Source organism: Podarcis bocagei, assembly GCF_964188305.1.
Source record: "Podarcis bocagei genome assembly, chromosome: 6".
Taxonomy (NCBI): Eukaryota; Metazoa; Chordata; class Lepidosauria; order Squamata; family Lacertidae; genus Podarcis; species Podarcis bocagei.
The window spans coordinates 95,537,684-95,557,544 of NC_138130.1; the positions used below are offsets into that span (position 1 = coordinate 95,537,684).

Sequence of the window (19,861 nt, forward strand, 5' to 3'; positions counted from 1 at the left end):
TTTCTTCTTCAGTCACCCATAGGAAATGATTCATAAATGGAATGGAGTGAGTCAGTAATAAACTTCCAGCTCACTCTTCTCTCTTCTTATTGTTATTTATCTTCAAACTGGGCTCGAACAGGACAAGTCTCCCAACGGAGAATAACTTCCAATAAAGGCCTGTCCCCTGCCAAGCCTCTCACGTACATGGTCGTCCGATATAACGTGGGACGCATGGATACCCTAAATGCAATGCCGAGTATGTAGTTGAAGACCTCCCCTCACAACGTAGTTCTCAATGTCCTTGAAGGAAGCCAGGCATTGGCAGGCATTAATGCTGTTACCGCTCTCAAAGACAATGTGGTCTGTACCCAGAAGACACATTAGGATTTTGTTTGCGCTTTGGTCACCATATGCTGCCTGCTTAATTCTTTGGAAAATTTCCAACAGGGGCCAACATGCACCTGCCAGAGAAGGCTTATTGCCTGCCACCCTGCTTTGCATAGGATGAATAAGGAGCACAGTGTGATTCTCAGACACCTGCTTTAGAGCTCAGTGAAGCCACTCTGTAGAACTCCAAACAGATGCATGCGGACTCTGATTCTGGATGTAATACACAGCCATCATTCCAGTAGTCACTGATAATTTGTCTAGCCCCTTTAGAGCTCACAGGTCCTTATACACTGGTACCTCGGGTTACAGACACTTCAGGTTACATACGCTTCAGGTTACAGACTCCGCTCACAGGTCCTTATACACTGGTACCTCGGGTTACAGACACTTCAGGTTACATACGCTTCAGGTTACAGACTCCGCTAACCCAGAAATAGTACCTCTGGTTAAGAACTTTGCTTCAGGATGAGAACAGAAATCTTGCTCCGGCGGCACTGCGGCAGCGGGAGGCCCCATTAGCTAAAGTAGTACCTCAGGTTAAGAACACTTTCAAGTTAAGAACGGACCTCCAGAACGAATTAAGTTCTTAACCCCAGGTACCACTGTAATATAAGTGGAAACAGTTGGTCCTGGCGAGTATTAACCACTTTCAGTTTTAACCTGAGGATTGTCATTTGTCCAGTTTTAATTTTAATTTATTTGAATTCATTTTGGGATGCATTTTAATCGATTGATTACTTGTTTTTATGCATATTGTATTATTTATATGATGTTAGCCACTCTGAGCCTAGCTCCGACTGGGGAGGACAGGGTACAAATAAAATTGTTATTGCTATTGTTGTTATTATCATCTTAGAATCAGAATCATAGAATTTTAGTTGGAAGGGACCACAAAAGTCATCTACTCAAACCCCCTGCAGTGCAGAAATATTTTGCTCAAAATGGGGCAGGACCCACTTATGTGGCCATCATTATCTTTATGTGGGGGGAAATTCCATAGCTCAACTGTGCACTATTGAAATAAATACTTTCTTTGTCACACTTGTATGTTACCAACACGTGCATATTGTTCTTACCTACATGTGTTGATGCAGAAACAATTCTAGCTTGTATCAAAACATAACATCAAATCTGTCCTAAGTCTATTATTTAACCTGGTCCATACTGGTCTTAAGAGAGCCAGTGTGGTGTAGTGGTTAAGAGCGGTAGTCACGTAATCTGGGAAACCGGGTTCTTGTCTCCGCTCCTCCACATGCAGCTGCTGGGTGACCTTGGGCCAGTCACACTTCTGTGAAGTCTCTTAGCCCCACTCACCTCACAGAGTGTTTGTTGTGGGGGAGGAAGGGAAAGGAGAATGTTAGCCGCTTTGAGACTCCTGAAGGGGAGTGAAAGGTGGGAAATCAAATCCAAACTCTTCTTCTTCTTCTTAAAAAGATTCAGATAACGTCCTGCCTGATTCAGATATATAACACCCTGCCTAACCACCACATAACTTCCCTGAAACGTCTGTTTCTTAGATGCAGCTGTTTATGATTGCCAGCCAATAGAATTTTCAGCAAGAAGCAATTTTAGATGAGAAATCTAAATTGAGCAAATGAGAGAAGTTCCCTGAATCGATAATAATAAAAAATTGCTCTGGTGATATTTTCCTCATAAAGATAGCATTTAGGGCAAAAGCTCCTTGGATGGGCAATGTGGGACATAATCTTCTCTTCTCATGTTGAAGGATCATGGCTTATTGAAAGTGTACATACTTTGGGTGTAAAAGGTCCAGGGTGCAAATTCTGAGATATCAGGTAGGGCTGCGAGACTCTTGCCCATGGTGAACAGTTTCTGCAAATTGGAAATTATTCTAAAAGGAATCAATGTGTGTTTGTGTGTGAGAGCATTCTATTTCCCCTTGGTTTCTTGTTGAGAGCCAGTGTGGTGTAGTGGTTAGGAGTGGTGGACTTGTAATCTGGTGAACCGGGTTCACGTCTCCGCTCCTCCACATGCAGCTGCTGGGTGACCTTGGGCTGTTCACACTTCTCTGAAGTCTCTCAGCCCCACTCACCTCACAGAGTGTTTGTTGTGGGGGAGGAAGGAAAAGGAGAATGTTAGCCGCTTTGAGACTCCTTTGGGTAGTGATAAAGCGGGATATCAAATCCAAACTCTTCTACCCTCTTGAAGGTGTTTTGCACCAATCTGGCTGGTGAAAGCACTATAGTTCAACAGCAGAGCTCATGCATTCCATACACAAGGTCCTGGGTTCAATCCCCGGCATCTCCCACTAAAACACCCTTCACTAAACTGGTCCCCTCCACCTGTTTGGACTACAGCCAAGCTGGCTGGAGCCGATGGGAGTTCTAGTTCAAAGCATCAAGAGTGCACCAGGTTGGCAAATGCTATGGTGAAGGATATAATGGCTGGGAAATAAGTCTACTGGAGAGTAGAGCGTTTGGTGGTATTCAATGAAAGTTTACACAGAGCAGACCTATTGAAATTAATGGACCTCACACAGATCAATTTCACTTGGTCTACTCTGAGTAAAACCTAGCTGAACACCACCCTATCCAGCCTTTCTCAAACTTGGGTTCCCAGATGTTCTTGAACTACAACTCCCAGCATCCCAGACCACTGGCCACGCTGGCCAGAAATGATGGGAGTTGTAGTCCAACAACATCTAGGGAGCCAAGGTTGAGAAAGGCTGGCGTTAGACATGCTAATGATTTAATTTAACATATGGTTGCTTTAGCAAAGATGACTCTTAACATTTTGCTAGGCATATCTGTTTGGAGAATTGGTGCAAATGGGAGGATGCCTTCATTTGGCATTTCATTCACCCAGTAATGTTTTCTGACTCTCATAATGATGACAAGATGGAGGACTTGGATGATGCTTGAAGATAATGAAGCTATAATGGTTGTCAAGAGTATGAAAAGTGGGAAGGTATGACTTGCATTTTACAGGCGCCATACACGATAAATTAAAGTCAATAAGTTTCCAGACAATGGCAGCATCGAGGTCGACTTTTATTTATTTAGATAGTGCATTGAAGTCCTCCCTTTCTCCAGCCTTCTGATTTGTGTACTTAGTGGCACGTCGGTTTTTGTTTAGCTTTTCACTTGTGAGCTTTCGGGAACAGTGACAGCTTCTTTAGTCTTTTGGAACCTTTGGCTGCCAACTGCATAATTTTGCTCATTGGATTTTTTGCATTGTAAGGAATGTCGTGACGGACTGAGCAATGGAAAAGAACACGGAATGCCGGTGATTTTTGTCTAGATGGAGTTGAGTAGGTGGCAAACAGATCGTGAAGACCTGTATTTCATTTCTTGTACCCTGCTTCAGTGGCTTAAGGCTGTGAAGCAGGTTATAAATCTGTAGAAATAAAATAAATATTACTCAGATGGGTAACTGGAAGAGGATTTCAGCTGGGTAACTGGAAGAGGGTTTCAGCATAAGATGAGGTCCCACTAGAAGTTCAAATCAATGAATCTGCACACATAGGAGCCACAAGTGGAATGACTGCGGAAACCGGGTAGGAGAATAATAGCTTCCCAAGTGGAGTAAACTTGATTACAGCAATGGTAGCCAATAATAATAATAATAATAATAATAATAATAATAATAATAATAATAATAATAATAATAATTTATTTATACCCCGCCCACCTGGCTGGGTTTCCCCAGCCACTCGGGGCGGCTTCCAACAAAACACTAAAATACAATAATCTATTAAACATTAAATGCTTCTCTAAACAGGGCTGCCTTTAGATGTCTTCTAAAAGTTTGGTAGTTATTTTTCTCTTTGACATCTGGTGGGAGGGTGTTCCACAGGGCGGGTGCCACTTCCGAGAAGGCCCTCCGCCTGGTTCCCTGGCTTCTCGCAGTGAGGGAACCGCCAGAAGGCCCTTGGAGCTGGACCTCAGTGTCCGGGCAGAATGATGGAGGTGGAGACGCTCCTTCAGATATACTGGACCGAGGCCGTTTAGGGCTTTAAAGGTCAGCACCATCACTTTGAATTGTGCTCGGAAACGTACTGGGAGCCAGTGTAGGTCTTTCAAGACCGGTGTTATATGGTCAATGTGGTCTTCTCCAGATACTCCCATCATCCCTAAGCATTGGCCATGCAGTCTGGGACTGATAGGGGTTGGAGTCCAACACCAACCAGAGGGCATCCTGTTGGCTACCCCTGGATTGTAGGATAGACATGATTGGAAGAAACACAGTGGATGCAGATTGCACCTGCTCTCCTGTCCTCCATCTACATGTCATGAGACAAAGGTTCTTGAGAGCAGAAGAAGTAAGGCAAGGCCTACAAGGCCTACACAATCATTCAAGCCTAAGCCTGTTAACTGTCAAGAGCAAACTGCTAAGTCCCTGTGACTCATGACTCATCTTGAGTGATGACTCATTCCCCCCTATAAAAGTAGCCAGCCTCTCTATGGGCCTCAGTGAGTGTCACTGTGTACCTGTGTGTGTTGTTGCAGATAGAGTGGTTCCAGTACTCCAGTTAATCAGTAACTAAGACTATGCCTCTGTGAAGTTAGATATCTGCTATGAGCACACTGCGTATGCTCTTTAACTATCCTGTTTCTGAACAAGTTAATTTTCTTCAGTAAAGTTTTATTCTGTTTATTAAAAAGACTCTGCATTGATTAATTTACCGTTGCACGACACTACACACATTCATCTGAAGGGTGGGTTAGAGCCTTTTTCAGGTTTTATGATTGTGCAGACAGTGGCTGTGCACTACTTGCCTATGTGTAGGTTTTATTCAGAGCTTCTGATAGACACTTTGGGCATGAGAACAATGGGTGTGTTCTCAATCCTCTTTCTGAGATGCTGTCTTTGAAATTATGAAAGGGGCTGCTAGATGTTTTATTTATTATTAAACTTCTATCCCACCCATCCTCCCAAAGGAGCACAGGGCAGCAATGACTAATGCTTCAGTGCTAGAGCTGTATCATCATCATCATCATCATCATCATCATTATTAAACAACTTACCTCCTGCTTACCAGTATATGCAAAAGTGGCTTCTAAGCGGTTTATAAAATCCACCCATAATTAAAATGCACAATAATATTAAAATATTCTTAATTAAAATGCACAATAAAGCAAACAATTAAATAGCACAAAAATTCAAACAGTAAGGGGGGGAAAACCCCAATTAAAAAATAAAATCACAATTACAGATAGGTAGCCGTGTTGGTCTGCCATAGTCAAAATAAAAAAAATTCCTTCCAGTAGCACCTTAAAGACCAACTAAGTTAGTTCTTGGTATGAGCTTTCGTGTGCATGCACACTTCTTCTGTTTCAGTGTATCTGAAGAAGTGTGCATGCACACGAAAGCTCATACCAAGAACTAACTTAGTTGGTCTTTAAGGTGCTACTGGAAGGAATTTTTTTATTTTGAATAAAATCACAAGTCCAGGAGAATGCTTGCCTAAACAGGTGTGTTTGAGGAGCCGGTGGAATGCCAGTACTGATGCCAGCATTTCAGTTTTACTTGAATTGGGTTACACTGAACTGAGTTTTAACTCAACATGTAGAAAATATGAGTTATGAGGCAGGAAGTACCTTTATTAAATCTCACCTCATCTATGAGCTGATTGGAGGGTCTGGTGATAATCTTTCCCCCTGTGTTTGCATCCTTCCTGGCACTTCCTCTAAAGCAGGGATGTCCAGCATGGCACCCTTCAGATGTTGTTGGACTCCAACTTCCATCAGCCCCAGACAGCATTTTGAATAGCCAAGGGAGTTGTAGTTCAGCAGCGTCTGGAAGACTTTGCATTGGGTCCCCCTACGCTAAGAAGTTTTCAGTGTATATCGTATCAGTCACCTTTTCAGTACAGTGGTACCTCGGGTTAAGTACATAATTCGTTCTGGAGGTCTGTTCTTAACCTGAAACTGTTCTTAACCTGAAGCACCACTTTAGCTAATGGGGCCTCCTGCTGCCGCCGCGCCGCCGCATCACGATTTCTGTTCCTATCCTGAAGCAAAGTTCTTAACCTGAAGCACCATTTCTGGGTTAGCGGAGTCTGTAACCTGAAGTGTATGTAACCTGAAGCGTATGTAACCTGAGGTACCACTATACTTTTTTTTTATCCTAGTAGCTCTGGGTGGCATATACTGCGTTCCTCCTGCCCACTTTTATCCTGATAACCACCTTTTGAGGTAGATTAGGTGGAGAGAGAGTTGAACCAAGCTCACCAAGCAAACCTCATGTCTGAGTGGGGGATTTGAACCGGGGTTTTCCTCTGTCCTAGCCTGAGATTCTAACCATTGCACCACATGCATTTTCCCACTATGGTATTCAGAGCTAAAACTAGGCAGCATACATACCTAACAATAAAGCTAAACAGCCAGAATGAGATTATTTATTTTAAATCAATGAAGCAAAGCAACAAACCGTCTGAAAATTACAAAACCTAGTGTGCTCTCAAGACGCCGTAGGAAGTTATATTTACCAAATTTCTGACAATGGTCCCCAGAGTAACTGGCATAATAAAGACACAATATGCAGTACTAAAGAAACAAGGGGTAAAGAAAAAAACATTAGAAAAACAGAGCAACATCATAACAAACAAACAAACAAACAAACAAACAAACAAACAGGTAACTAGAGACTGCAACATTTTATAAAAACACAGCAATTCTGTTTAAGACAGCTTTTAAAAAAATCTATTCTGCCTGACATAAATGAATTGTTTCTGCCAGCCTCCTGAACAGACTAGACCTGGCAGAGTTCTTTACGGGATGGACATCCCATAATCTGGAGACCATCAACACCAAATTCTTGTTTCTAGTGCCACCCAACCTTGCTTCAGAAGATTGTGGCATCTCATCAACCAAACCTCCAACCACTGGAGGTTAGGAATAGGGCTGTGTAAGGAGCAGTAGTGTAGCAACAAATTCTGAAGTGCAGGGTCCCTTCATGAGAGTCACAATTGCACCTCCCGATAGCCACACTCTCTCGTAGCTGCATTCCCTTCTAAGATTATACAACCTTCTAAGATTATACAATAAAAATGAACTTTCAGTCTCTTACTTTGGAGTTCTCTTGAGCAATGAATGCAGGCGGAGGGTATCTATCTTTTAGGTTCAGCAAGAAGAAGATCAAAAGGTGGTTTGCTGTTTTTTGCAGAGTAAATTACAGCTCACAGAGAGCACATCACACACTTGGTGCAAAGGTGTTTTTTATAGTTTTTTAAGAGCAAGCTAAAGCAGCTTTAAAAAGTTTCAGTAATGCAGCCCACAAGTGAAAATAAAAAAAGTTAGAGGGTAGAGACATAAGCATGCAGAAATGAAATGCTGCCCAATTTCAAAATTCCAGGGTCCTTACCAAAGTTACAGGAATTTGCCTACAAATGAAGCCTGTTTCAAGCTCTGGAGATTGGAGTGGGAAGGTAAGGAGGGAGCACAATCTTAAGATAGCCCAGGGCACCCTTAGCAATGGATGTTCTAGCACAAAATTGCTAAACTGCCTGAGGGAAACTTCTTTGGTACTGCAGATATTGAACTATTATTAGGCTCATTCATTAGCTGCTTAGAGGGTAATAAATGCCACAACGTTGCAGTGACAAGGCATAAGTAAATGCTAATCATCACTTTTTAGGAGCTGAGTTCTCAGGGTGCTTGCATTGGGACTCTGCTCATTTGAAAGTAATGGACCTACAACATCCCTGTGATCCCAAATGACTATACCCCTGATATGGAGGCACCATTTTTGTCCTGTCCTGTGTTGATTGCAATCAGCAGTGTTTCTGTTCAGCTACAGTTCAGCTTCTATTAAAACCCTTTGTCTTGATATCCTTGATATGTAAAAGGGACCCCTGACCATTAGGTCCAGTCGCGGATGACTCTGGGGTTGCGGTGCTCATCTCGCTTTATGGGCTGAGGGAGTTGGCGTTTGTCCACAGACAGCTTCCGGGTCATGGGCCAGCATGACTAAGCCGCTTCTGGAGAACCAGAGCAGTGCACGGAAACACCGTTTACCTTCCCGCCGGAGCGGTACCTATTTATCTACTTAAACTTGACGTGCTTTCGAACTGCTAGGTTGGCAGGAGCTGGGACCGAACAACGGGAGCTCACCCCGTCGCGGGGATTTGAACTGCTGACCTTCCGATTAGCAAGTCCTAGGCTCTGTGGTTTAACCCACAGCGCCACCCGCGTCCCAATATCCACTGTAGCCACAGCTAATTATGTCATTAACTTCAGGGCATTTCAGTGGAAGAGAAACATTTAAAAAATGCAGAAAATACTGTAGTTATTCATGTAATATTCATGGACTAAACCCCCACCCCCAGCAATAGTAAATACCACTCACATTCCTTCTTTGTGATTGCCATTCCTGGCCTTGGGCAAACATGCAGATTGTGGCAACATCCACTCCCATTTCTGTGTCTCATCCAGTTTTCCTACGGTAAAGAACTTCACACAGAACAACTTTGAAAGAACATATATATTTATAAACAGATAAAAATCTGAGCCAGAGAAGAAGGTGGGTAGGGGTCTTTGTGTTGTAGTCAAGGCAAGCATTATGTTCTGCTAAGGTCATTAGAATCATTAAAGTGCTTGGTGACAATTCTGTAACAAGCAGGAATAGCTGAGCAGTAAGTTTGCTGCACTAAGTCCATGCAATCTGAATCACTTTCACGGGGCTTAACGTGGTTTCCTATGTACCTAGGTAGGTAAGCTTTGTCTCCCCAACGTTAGATAAGCACTGGCCTAGCTCGGAATTTCTTAAAGGCAAATGACTGGGTGGGAGTTGGTAAAGGCATCTCGCTAACTGTACCAGGGTGTTAGTTGTGTCAGGTAGTAGGTCCCATGTGACAGCGCCTCTTCCACACTCACTGCTAAGAAGTCAGCCGGCTGTTGTTTGTAATGCATAATTCAAAAGCTTGTTTCAGACAAATTCATTTTAGCATGAAATGTGCAGAGACACCTGTATGCAGGGTGAGGCTGATCACAGTTGATTCCAGTCCTTCCTCAAAGCATCATAAAGACCTCATAACAACCATATGAGGTAGGGAAAGAGAGAGAGAGAGAAAGAGAAAGAGAGAGAGGTAGAGGTGTCAGCCGAAGGTCATTCAGTGAACTTCATTATGACAATTATTAATAATAATATTTATCTTTCAACCTTCAACCAAGGGCTTCAGTGTCACCCTGGTGACCTCTCTCTTAGGCCTTCTCTATAACCCTATTTGATCCCCTCCTCTATTTTATTCCCTTACTTTCTCTCTCCTTTTATTCTCCCATCTTCTTTCACAGTTCTTCTCTTCCCTTCTCTATGGTATTTCATGAGAACACAGGTCTGGTTTAATCATTAAAAAAGGACCCACAGTATTTAGTTTAGGTGGAATATCCAAATAATCGTAGGCATGATCAAATCAAAACAGCCATACAAATTGTTTCACATATTACTGTACAGTTAGTAAAGTCCCAGAGGGAGAAGGATACAGCTGGCTGAGTTTGAGTTCTGTTGAATTACTGAGCTACTATTTAATTTGGACGTCCCAGGCAACACTTTTTATTATTATTAAGCGTGAACTTGGAGGGATGGATGAATGCTCCTCTGTTTGGATCTCAAGAAGCATCTGGGTTTTGTGAGCATTCTTCGCAAGTCCTTGAGAAACTTTGAGGGGCTTTTTTTTGCAAGAAGTCATAAAGAATGCTTGTAAAACCCAGGTGGTACACCTCTCACCTCTGCCAGTTTCTCTCTCTCTTCCTCAAGTAGAAATAAAAGCTTTACTCTCCAGCTGAGAGGCCCTGAAGATGTGTGGAAGTATCATTAGCAGCTAAGGATTGTGGGACTCTTAAGCTCCATGATCTCCAGCTACAAATGGTGGAGACAGGGTTAGATCAGAGAGGGCTAGGAGAAACTTGCGTCTGAAACTAAAGAAAGCCACTGCGGCAGCTAGACTGGTGACTGGTAGTGGCCGCTGAGACCACATAACAATGGTCCTGAAAGACCTAGATTTGCCCACAGTATGTTTCCAGGCACAATTCAAAGTGTTGATGGTGACCTTTAAAGCCCTAAATGGCTTCGGTCCTTTATACGTGAAGGAGAGTCTCCACCCCCATCATTCAGCCTGGACAGTGAAGTCCAGCTCCGAGGGCCTTCTAGCAGTTCCCTCACTGCGAGAAGTGAGGGTACAGGGAACCAGGCAGAGGGCCTTCTCGGTAGTGGCGCCCACCCTGTGGAACGCCCTCTCGTCAGATGTCAAGGAAATAAACAACTACCTGACTTCTAGAAGACATCTGAAGGCAGCCCTGTTTGGGGAAGTTTTTAATGTTTGAAGTTTTATTCTGTGTAATATTCTGTTGGGAGCCACCCAGAGTGGTTGGGGAAACCCAGCCAGATTGGCGGGGTATGAATAATAATAATAACAACAACAACAACAATAATAATAATTAGACAACCTGATGTTTCGGACAGCAACTCACTTCAGCCACAGCAGTCATGGCCAATGGTCAAGGATGATGGGAGTTGTAGGAGAGAACATCCAGAGAGCAACAGGTTGCATACTTGTGGTATAGGCAATACTGAGCGAATTAGAATAATGGTCTGCCTCACAAACTGACATGTGTGTGATGTTCCATCCTCTGACCTGTTGTTGCCACCTGGGACTTGGCTACATTTGTAAAAATAAAGCACTTTATACGCGTTAAAACACCATGACACAAGATGGCACTGTGGAATTCCATTTTTCACCAATGGAACTTCCCTGTATGAAGTTTACAACGTGTTTAACTGAATCACTTCTTTGATCCAGCCCTGTGCAGTGGTACCTCGGGTTAAGAACTTAATTCATTCTGGAGGTCTGTTCTTAACCTGAAACTGTTCTTAACCTGAGGTACCACTTTAGCTAATGGGGCCTCCTGCCGCCGGAGCCCAATTTCTGTTCTCATCCTGAAGCAAAGTTCTTAACCCGAGGTACTATTTCTGGATTAGTGGCATCTATAACCTGAAGCATCTGTAACCCAGGGTACCACTGTACTCATGCAACTCCTGTTTCCATTGAGAAGTGTTGCTAGGGATAAGCAAATCTGTCACTTTTGGTTTCTTTCAGCTTCTCGTTTTTCCAAATTTGCGTTCAATTCTCTGGGTTTCCACATCAGTTTGATTTTTTTTTTAATTCAACATGAGAATTCACCAGCATTTTAGTGCTAACTTCTAAAACACATTTCTGCATGCAATGTTGCCTGATAATCACATTCTTACAAAACAACTTCCCCCAACGCAATGCATATTTGTATGTTATTTTCACTAATATGTGCCTTTTTATATGCACGCTTAGTTTGTTGGACCGGGACCTGGGAGAGCAAAGGTTCGAATCCCCACTCAGCCGTGAAGTTCACTGGGTGACCTTGGGTCAGTCCCTGTCTCTTAGCCTAATGTAGCTCACAGGGTTGTTGTGAGGAAATCCATGCACACCGCCTTGTGCTCCTTGAAAGATAAAGTGGTATATAAATGTAAATAATAATAATAATGAGGAGTAAAATGTGTTTTTGTACATATTGCCCAGAAGGAGAACTTCCATACAAAATTCAGAGAAGCAAGGATTTTGAAGGATGGCTGTGTTTCGGCTCCCGTATTGTTTTGGAAAGATGAGATAAGTTAACCTTTATATGCGAACCAAGTTAAATTTCACCACCATTTCTTCTGGTAGCCTAATACCTGGTGTTCAATTCCATAAGAAAACATAGCTGGATTTTGAGCTCCCCTATATCCTATGACCAAGGCAGAAATAATGTCAATATGGCTTGAATATTATTATTTTGCAACTTTCTCCCCATTCTTCCTTCGGTCACTTGCATAACCAAAACTCCCTACATGCACCCTTATTATTATATTTAATTTCATTTGTTATTCATGTTGTTAGATTTTATATAAGAAAACCCAAGGGGGGAGGAGACACTGAAAAAATAGCAAAGGAACCATGATTGGGGGCTGGAAGACACTTGAAGCGATTGAGAAAAGGGCAAATGTGAGAGAAGGTGAAAGAACAGCAGCCCAGAGGTTGAAGAAAGTAGTTGGCATTTTATATCTGGGAGGCAGAGATGGGTGTTCGTAGCTCCACAGAAAAAAAGAGTGACTCTTAAATGACCCAACACTGCAGATGTAAGTGACTGTAAAAATCTGAAATTCTTTCCCTGGATGCCCAAAGAGCTGTTTCCCAGAAATGCAAAAGCTTCTGACTCTTTACCATGGAAATCAATACCAAAGCAAGGCATGGTCTAGTTCATGGGTAGGCAAACTAAGGCCTGGGGGCTGGATCCGGCCCAATCGCCTTCTAAATCTGGCCTGCGGATGGTCTAGGAATCAGCATGTTTTTACATGAGTAGAATGTGCCCTTTTATTTAAAGTGCATCTCTTGGTTATTTGTGGGGCATAGGAATTTGTTCATTTATTCCCCCCCCCAAAAAATATAGTCCGGCCCCCCACAAAGTCTGAGGGACAGTCGACCGGCCCCCTGTTGAAAATGTTTTCTGACCCCAGGTCTAGTTCTTGCCTTTCAGGAAGTAATGGCAGAAGGATAGACAAGCTAGAGACCTATAACCAATTGCCAGGATGTTTCTTACCACTTTAAATTGCACCTCAACTATGAACTCGTTGGTCAGCTAGAGATGGGGGAGAATTTCTAGTTTTGGGTCTCAACTGAAGACAAATCTCGCCAATTGTAGTTAGCGGTTTGAGAAATGGACTGGAGAGAAGAATACTCATCGCGAAGTATTGGAAGACACAAGACCTACCCACCCGGGAAGAATGGCAGATGAAGGTGATGGACTACATGGAACTGGCGGAAATGACTGGCAGAATCCGAAACCAGGGAGAAGAGTCGGTGGAAGAAGATTGGAAAAAATTTAAAGACTATTTACAGAAATACTGCAAAATTAATGAATGTTAGAATGATGTCAGAATGAAGTTAAGTGGTTTTTTAGCAGCACTGTTACAAAGGAGTATGTAAAAATGGTTTGTGAACAGGTGAGAATCCAAAGTTACAATATATTAAGTTAAAGGATTAGGATAAAAACAAAGAGCGAAAGGATTTGCTGAATTAACTAACTGAACTGGAATACAAAAAAAGGGAGGTGAGAGGAGGTCAGGGAAACAAGTAAATGAAAGACAAGATATGGAAAGATTGATTTGTTTTTAAATGTTTTTATTTTTCTGTATTTTGTATTTTTTCTTTTCTTTTTTTCTTTTTCTTATCTTTGTAACCTTTTTTGAAACTTTAATAAATATTACTTTTTTAAAAAAAGAGAGAAATGGACTGGAGAGAATGCGGTTCAAATCCCAGCGTGGCTGTGAAGCTCCCTGGCTGCGCTTGGGGTGGACACACTCTTCTCCTCTTAACTTCCCTCGCAGGATTGTTGGGAGGATAAAAAGCAGAGAAGAAGGAAGTCTCTTGTATAGTACCTTGAGCTTCCTAGCAGAGAGGATGGAAATCAAATGCATGTAGCAGATAACGATAATGCTCATTATTATTACTCCATAAGATTGCAATGCAGCACAAGTCAACAGCTATCAGGGGGAAAAAACATACCAGCTTTTGTCTTAGTTGTGCTGATCAAACCCTTTTGTGTATGGATTAGCTGCAGGGCTGCCTCATTTCAGACATCAGGTGGGGGACTGAATATTTGAATCTTACCCCAGTCTCTGTTTATATAATCCCTGCTTATATAAAACTGTCATGCTGGGGGGGGGGGAATGTTCTAGGCTAGCCTTCTGTGTGACATACTAATTTTTGATTCACACCACATGCTACTTTTGTGGACGGAGCATTCAGACCAGCAATCGCCACCACCTGTGGCCCAAAGCGGTACAGTTCAGTGACGGATATGTCATGTGAGTTTGCTGGTCACATCGCTCAGTTTCCAGTTTTGGCAAAGTAAGGGTGTTTACAGTTGTAAAAAAAAAAGAAAAAAAAAAGACAAAATAATATCCAGAGCTTGCAGAGTCCCGTGAGCAATGGTTTGCAAGACCCTGGCATCAGCTGATCATTGACACTTTCAAAGTCTTTGCAAGCACTGACAATCAGCTGATCGTCAAAGCTTACAAACCCAGGTGTACAATGTTTTGCACAGGGCTTTGCAAGTGCCCAGTTGTGTCTGTAATCCCCCTTCCAGCTCAGTTACAAATAGGTGCCCCACACCTAACAACATATACGACATCAAGTGTAGGGCAGGAGGCTGTGGCTGAGCCGAGTTGAGCTGAAATGGCCTCACCGGCTAAATGAGCAGGCCTTATTCTTTACCATCCTCTGCTACCTTTAACCAAAGACTAGGGATTGTCAAGGATCAGAGATTGCCAAGCTCATTCTCTGCTGCTGAGCTGCAGCCCTTCCTTGTGTTTTCTGTACCGTGGCAGCACCTTGTCTATTTTTATCAAAGTAAAGTTCAAGGGATTTTGATATAATTCCAACAGGGGAGGTTAACTGCTCAATAGAGACAGGAATTGCATTTGGCTGTCTGTTTCAAAGAGCAGACTTCCTCCTTTTACTCTGTTGAGCAAATAACAAGGCAAACATTGGGGAGCTGGTGGTGTGATGGTTAGAGTGTCAGACTAGGACACCCTGGGGGATCAGGGTTCGAATCCCCACTTGGCCTTGAAGCTGTCGCTGGGTGACCTTGTGCCAGTCACTTGGGCCAGTCTCAGCCTGACCTATCTCACATGGTTGTTGTGAGGATAAAATGGCAGAGGAGAATTGTGTACAGCCCCTCAAGTTCATTGGAGGAAAGGTGGGGATATTAATTGGGGGGGGGGATAAATATAAAATGAAACTCCCTGCTCTGTATTTGCACCTTTATCTTGCATTTCAGCACCCCAGATGATTTCGTGATGTGATAAGTTACTGTATCAGGGGACGCGGGTGGCGCTGTGGGTTAAACCACAGAGCCTAGGATTTGCTGAAAGGAAGGTCGACGGTTCGAATCCCCGCGACAGGGTGAGCTCCCGTTGCTCGGTCCCTGCTCCTGCCAACCTAGCACTTCGAAAGCACATCAAAGTGCAAGTAGATAAATAGGTACCGCTCCAGTGGGAAGGTAAATGGTGTTTCCGTGTGCTGCTCTGGTTCACCAGAAGTGGCTTAGTCATGCTGGCCACACGACCCGGAAGCTGTACGCCGGCTCCCTCGGCCAATAAAGCGAGATGAGCGCTGCAACCCCAGAGTCGGTCACGATTGGACCTAATGGCCAGGGGTCTCTTTACCTTTACCTTTAAGTTACTGTATCACTTGAGAGATTGTGGACTCTCCTTCCTTGGAGGTTTTGAAGCAGAGGTTGGATGGCCATCTGCCATGGATGCTTCACTTGAGATTCCTGCATTGCAGGGGGTTGGGATAGATGACCCTCGGGTCCCTTCCAACTCTACAATTCTATGATTACCGTACAGTCACCCTTAGCAAAAATGAGCCCTTAGCTTTTTCTCTCCCTGCAGTCCCTTCTAAAGGCAGCTGCCTCTTGTTTGAGATGAGTGAAAGTAATTAATGCAGTGGACTATGAAAGGCTGGGAGCTTATTTAAAATTAATTCTATCAAAATAGGATCTTACTGCACCAAGGAGCCCTATTTATTTATTTCGTGAGAATGCAGGGTAGGAGACTGACAGAAACAAAATGAACTTTTATCAAACATGTTATTCTAGGACAGGAGGCTGGATTTGTTCCTCATGTGGGAACAGTCTGCTTTTATCATAAAAGATTCCTGCATTGCAGGGGGTTGGACTAGATGACCCTTAGGGTCCCTTCCAGCTCTACAGTTCTGTGACTCTGTGATTCTGTGGAATACACACTGACCTTTGCATTCATTACCCAATGTAAGGTGAAAGTTAACAGGCCGATTTTGGGCCCTGCTGTCTGTCTGTTCATCTATCTGTTCACCCACCATATATATTTATAGCAAATTCATTCTCCTTACATAGCCAAACCAGCCTCATTTGTTCACAAGAGAGATATAGCAGCAAGGGTGGAGGAACTCTGAGGTTTAAAAGCCCTAAGGGCAAAGCCAAAGCAACCAATTGAGGGGTGAGCATGCTCAGTAGCCATGGTATACTGATTTGTCTTTTGAGAGGCCCCCCAGCTTCAAAACTGCAATGAGGGGAGATTATAAATATTGCTTATATTCACACTGACTGTAGTCCTACCCCCCCCCCACGGATCTGCAGTTTAAGAAACAAAGGGAATAGCTAGTGGAGCCCTGAATGTGAATGCTAAACACTGCAACATTTTGCTGCAGATCCCATTTGTAATGTGTAAATGCATGCAAATTGCTTCCTTCTCCAAAGGCTGTTTATATAAGTGAATTCACTTATTGGGCTGTGAACTGCACAGCGTCCTTTGCTTCCAACAGAAGGAAGGTTAGGTAGGTGGGTAGGATTATCTGTTGTTGGTTTAGTGTTTTGGCCACAGCCCCATGGGGCCTCTGTACATGACATTCTGGTGGAATTCTTCTTCTCTGGTGATTACACATAACTGAGTAAGATTGTATTCCATGAACACGGTTTTAACACTGAGTCTGTAAGTGACTGTGGAGGCCAATTCTGGATCCACACGTCGTTCCACAGTGGAGACATTGGTTTCTGGGAGGGAGTTGATCACAATGAGGGTTTGCCAAGTGTGCCTTCCTCTTAGCTCGTTTCTCCCTTGCGTCCTGAGTTCAAGCATTTTCAAAGTCCATGGCACCTTTGGTAAAGGCTATTCTCCAATAGGAGCGCTCGCAGGCCAGTGTTTCCCAGTTGTCGGTGTTTATACTACTTTTTAAAGATTTGCCTTGAGAGAGTCTTTAAACCTCTTTTGTTGACCACCAGCATCATGCTTACCATTGTTAAGTTCGGAATGGAGTAGTTGCTTTGGAAGATGATAATCAGGCTTCCAAACAACATGGCCAGTCCAATGAAGTTGATGTTGGAGAATCATTGCTTCGACACTGGTGATCTTTGCTTCTTCTAGTACACTGGCATTAGTTCGCCTGTCTTCCCAAGTGATGTGTAAAAATTTTCGGAGACACCGTTGATGAAATCTTTCACGGAGTTGGAGATGGCGTTTATAAGTGGTCCATGTTTCACAAGCATACAGTAAGGTTGGTAGTACAATAACTTTGTAAACAAGCATTTTTGATTCCCTGCAAATGTCCTGGTCCTCAAACACTCTTCACTTCAAGCGGGAGAAAACTGCACTTGCAGAGCTCGGGCAATGCTGGATTTCAGCATCAATGTCAGCCCTTGTGGAAAGATAACTGCCCAGGTAGGAAAAGTGATCAACACTTCCCAATGTTACACCATTGAGTTGAATTTGTGGTGCTGCAGAGGGGTTATTTTGTGCTTGTTGGTGCAGCACTTTGGTTTTTTGGATGTTGAGCAATAGGCCAAGCTTTTTGTAAGTGTCTTTGAAGATATTTAGGATAGTTCATTCTCTGAGTGTGATGGAATTACAGTTCTTATGATGCCTAAAGAAAGCACAGTGGATTCTGGACTTAGAGCGAGGAGATGCGGGTTCAGTCCCTTCTCACTTAGAGAGCTTGCTGAATTGCAATTCTCCATCTCCATCACCCCACTGCCCTGCTGCCTTTCGGTCTAATCTCCTTTACACCCATTCTCCAACATCTCACAGATGAAAACAGTTATAGCCTTATAACACCACTATCCGCATACCAGAGATCTCTGCATGAGACTCTTTCATGCTGCTTAAGGCTTTGTGCTGCCAACTGTATACTGCTTTCATGTACTTTGCAATAACCTATTCCCCCATCAGAAAGGGAGTGTTTGTTCTTTTGGTTAAAGATATATTGGGGTCGGGGAGAGAGAAATGTAATTGCCTGACAATATGTCACTTCAAAACAGACCTGATGCTTTAGTCTTCACACATGTGCATTTATAGACATGTGCATCAGAGGCAAGATACCTCTACTCTCCCACCAGACATGTAGCTTCCAACAACCCTGGGGAGGGCACTGAGCCACCAGTAATGCCAACTCTAGTAATTAATGGTAATGGTTTTCGAACGGGTGTAGCATGGTGTGTGTGTGCTGGGGGGCTGTGACTCAATTTTTCCAATGCTTTTGACCCCAGCATGACCTGGCATGGTGCTCATTGTGCATGTGTGTTGTCATGCTTGCGATGCATGTGTGTGACATCATGCTTGTAACATGTGCTACACATGTGATATTGGAAGGAGGCAGAATGCGGAGCCGAGCACTGTGTGACTTCAGTGGTCAGCAGTTCCTCCTCTTTCGCATTCAGGAGGAGCTGGTCCCTGAGACTGAGCCACACTTGGCTCTGCGCTCAGCCTACTAAGTCCTCTCAACATTGAGGGGGTCTGGCCCCTCCCAATGAATATTGGGGTGTGTGTGAAGACACCTTGGTCCCACCCCTGGCCTAAAGGAAGCCCAAAAGCAGGACATGAGTGCGACAGCTTTCACTCAGCTTTGGTCCCCAGCAACTGGTAGTCAGAGGCATAAAACCCCCAACAGTGGAAGTAGAACAGAGAGGTAAAAAGGCATTTGGAAGAAGATTGGCTCCTGTCAGCCACCCACTTCATCCTGTTTTCAACGCTAAGCAGTTGCAGATATGTATGAGTGCGTTGAGATGCCAGGTGGAGACGAGGAGGGAGAAACGGGAGAATTTGGAACAAGCCCACGAGAAGAGAAATTTGACTTGCCGCGTCTAGCTTTCATCTGCCGAACTGGGAAACAACATTCCCCAATCACTGCAAGATGCCACAAGGCAGAGACGCACCTGACAGTTCTTCAGAAACACATGTGAAGACAGGGGAGAGAATAAAAAGCAGAAGCAAATGCGAGAGGAAAGCCTGAAGCTCCCCCATCTCCTGCTCTCAATAATACATAAAGGAAGGGGCAGCTCAGAGACAATTCAACATGCTGAGCATTCAGTGTCACTGCTGAAGTTTTTGCACGGCCGCAGCTGGCGGTCCTTATAGTAAAAACTCACTTCTAACTCTACAATTCCACGGTTCAAAGCTTGAACCATTGACAAAAGGTAATGAAGAAACCTAGACAGCATCTTAAAAAGTAGAGACATCACCTTGCCAACAAAGGTCCGTATAGTAAAAGCCATGGTTTTCCCAGTAGTGATGTATGGAAGTGAGAGCTGGACCATAAAGAAGGCTGATCGCCGAATAATTGATGCTTTTGAATTATGGTGCTGGAGGAGACTCTTGAGAGTCCCATGGACTGCAAGAAGATCAAACCTATCCATTCTGAAGGAAATCAGCCTTGAGTGCTCACTGGAAGGACAGATCCTGAAGCTGAGGCTCCAATACTTTGGCCACCTCATGAGAAGAGAAGACTCCCTGGAAAAGACCCTGATGTTGGGAAAGATGGAGGGCACAAGGAGAAGGGGACGACAGAGGACGAGATGGTTGGATAGTGCCAACATGAGTTTGACCAAACTGCGGGAGGCAGTGGAAGAGAGGAGTGCCTGGCGTGCTCTGGTCCATGGGGTCACGAAGAGTCGGACACGACTAAACGACTAAACAACAACAACAA

General features: G+C 43.7%; 1 protein-coding gene and 1 long non-coding RNA gene across 2 annotated transcripts in view; one reads left to right on the top strand and one right to left on the bottom strand.

Annotated features, from left to right (window-relative positions):
* Positions 1 to 19,861, top strand: part of DLG2 (discs large MAGUK scaffold protein 2) — a 907,935-nt gene that overhangs the window by 209,782 nt on the left and 678,292 nt on the right. The gene's annotated exons all lie outside the window — the stretch shown is intronic.
* Positions 3,366 to 8,801, bottom strand: LOC308588852. Its single transcript, XR_014008930.1, has 2 exons — positions 8,683 to 8,801; positions 3,366 to 3,729 (listed from the first exon to the last, which is right to left on the bottom strand). It is a non-coding gene; the product is annotated as an uncharacterized lncRNA (long non-coding RNA).